Raw genomic sequence first — 3,066 nt, 5'->3', positions numbered from 1 at the left:
GGTTTGGTGACGTCGGCTATAATGAAGCGCCATGGGAAACATCTTCGTAGGCCTAAGTTGAGCGACAGAATAATAGTACCATAGGTCGGTATGTTGGTGCCGTTTGCTGCTTGCAGCGTGAATGTGGATTTCTGACGTGGCCCAGGTATTAGTGACTTGGGATACACGCAGATATCTGCACCGGTGTCGACCAGAAATTTTTGGTTTGTGGCTCTGTCCGTTACAAATAGGCGACGCTGCGCAGTGCGGACCTCACTTGTCGTTGCCATACGTGGTTTCTTGGTTAATTTTCTGTTGTCATCCGTCATGTTGGGATGCGTTTGTGTGCCTTGCCCTTGACCATTTGCCCTAATATTGTGGTTGGAACGTTGTCGGGGTTGAAAACTGCGCGAATTTGAGCGGGGTTGGTTCTTCAATTTTTTTGCCATTGCCATGTGTCGTCTCATGTTGTTCAGATCCATCTGGAGGGTATGTACCATGTTGGTCAGTTGCTGGATGGTATCGTGCTGAAGAGTAGGTGTGGCCGTAGCTGCTATCATGGACTGTGTTTGAGTTGCTTCCATGATGTAATCGGCGACCTCTGCTGTTTCATCCAGATTCTTATCGCGCATAGTTGCGATGATGGCTTGAATATTAAGAGGAAGACGACTTGACCAAATGGTTCGCAGTAAATCGTCCGACATTGTGGTTCCGGCCAGACCGCGTAGATGGCACAGAAATTGCGTGGGTTTCCTGTCTCCCAAATCTTCTGGCTCGAGGAGTTGTTTCATCCGTGCCTCTTGGGAGATGCCCAGCCGACGAATGAGTGCTGCCCTGATGGTGGCATATGGATCAGTCGCCGGGAGATTGACAATGATATCACGCACTTCCGCCGCATAGTGAGGGTTGTTGTTGATTCGGATGTAATTCCGTAGGCCTCAAAACTGCGGTCGACCATGCAGAACCAGAGTTCGGGGTCGGAAGGCACGAAGGGTGGCAATTTGACGTCTAGTCGGTCAAGGGACATGGTGAACGGCGGCGTGTTGTGGCAAGATTGGGCGTTACGTTGCGGCTGGCCTGGGAGATGTTGTTAACTTACATGCTGCTTGCTGTGGAGCAGGGCTGCGCTGCTCCGTAGGGTGACCATTGTAGTCCTGATGAGGACTGGCCGGTGGAGAATGTGTGACGGATAAGACGGCGGCAGATCATCTTCAGAAGGTTCCGGCTGTGGTCACCAATGTAGTTTATCACTGTTCATAATCGGGGTCACCACTGTAGCCACTCTCTGTAGTCGTATGTGATGAGAGATGTGACTATCAAAGTTGGGGTTCTGAGAAGAACCGATTTAGTAATACCGTTGGACACATTATCTGCATCATTGATGATCCCAAGGGTTGACACTTTATCAGCATCAGAAAAATAGTGAGCCTGGTGTTAGACTAATTTTATTCAATTCTTTACAAGCTATTTATACAAAAATTATTTACATTAGTTTAATGGCAATAGTTAGTTCAGCAGTTTACATATGTGTGTGTAAATGTCTATGACCTAGTTAGCCGCACTGTACCGCGATTTTACTAAGTCGGCAGAAATGATGAACTTTAATTATTACACATTTGAATTGTTTACTGCTATACCGAGTGTTCCCACAGTCGCAACATTACCTAAAAAGGAAGGTAACATCTATCACATGGAAGAAATCGTAGACATATAAATAAAAGTAGAGTCACAAAAGAAGATGAAGGGAGCCTCCATAGTGCTTCAGGTGCCAAAAATTTGGGCATGTAGCGGCCAGATGCACGGCAACACCCAAATGCGTAAAATGTGCAGCAACACATCTAACAATGGAACGTAAAAATAGCAGAAAGATCCCGGTAAAATGTGCGAACTGTAGGGGCAATCACCCAGCATCCCACAGGCAATGTCCGTGTTTTTGTGTGCTGATATTGCTGAGGACTGTAACTTTCTTGTACTGATTACCAGAAAAGGACCACCCTTTGCAGGAATGAAAAATGATTAAACTAAACTCTTTATTCGTGTACAGGTACTGCTCTTGACTGCCATCACACCTTAACTCTTACACACTCTCTCCGCACAATCCCTTTTACCTGGTTAAAGGTGTGACGCATGCGTATTAAATAAATAGTAATTCAACAAAAATATGAAATTGCACATTTGCCGCCGACCTTGAAAGCTCTCTTTCAACAGAATAATGACGGTAATACAAACATTAAAAAATACATAAATGAATAAATAAAATCTAAAACATAAATAAGAACTACATCCTTATGAACAACTAAGTAATTGACAAAAAAATAATTCTCTTCTGATTTAAACATCTTCAACCATCGGTAAAACACAAATTTTTGTTACACTCCGTCGAAAAATACTACCACTGGCTGTTATTACTGACACTAGTCGAACGATGCCATCACGTCCTGGATGTAAGTCTGTTATTCTGCCCATAGACCATTTCAATGGGGGTGCATTATCCTCCATGAATATGACTAGAGAACCTATCTCCAGTGCAGAAACTGGATCTGCTTTCCACTATTGAAGCTGAGACAGACATTCTCGCGACCAATTCGACCAAAATTGTTGGACTAATTGCTGCATAAGACTATAGCATGATAAAACTGACAGTTTTTCTTCTTTAACATCTCTTTGAGGAGCTGCTGTTAGTGATTGCCCAATTAGGAAATGTGAAGCGGTTAGAGGTAGTAAATCATCAGGATCTAGGGATAGAGGTAATAGTGGACGAGAATTTAAGCAGGCTTCTATCTGCGTTAAAATCGTTTACATTTCCTCGTAAGTAACTGAAGTGTTACCTAATACCCGCCTTAAATGATTTGATTTTGGCGGTGGCGGTATGAAAACCCATTCTATCTTATCATGAGCCAGAAAATCACTAACCCTGTCATTATGTTTACTACTATTTAATAAATGATATAATTCTAAAAAGTGATTATTGNGATAAGAAAACAGACATCTTTTGCTTTCAAAAGAAGAAGCGCATCAGGAACCATCTAAAGTTCAACTCTAAGCAGATAAAGATAAAAAATCAGGTAACTTATCTGGGCCTCACCA

This window comes from Agrilus planipennis, unplaced genomic scaffold (assembly GCF_000699045.2).
Source record: "Agrilus planipennis isolate EAB-ADULT unplaced genomic scaffold, Apla_2.0 scaffold172, whole genome shotgun sequence".
Taxonomy (NCBI): domain Eukaryota; kingdom Metazoa; phylum Arthropoda; class Insecta; order Coleoptera; family Buprestidae; genus Agrilus; species Agrilus planipennis.
Note: the sequence above shows the minus strand (reverse complement) of the source record.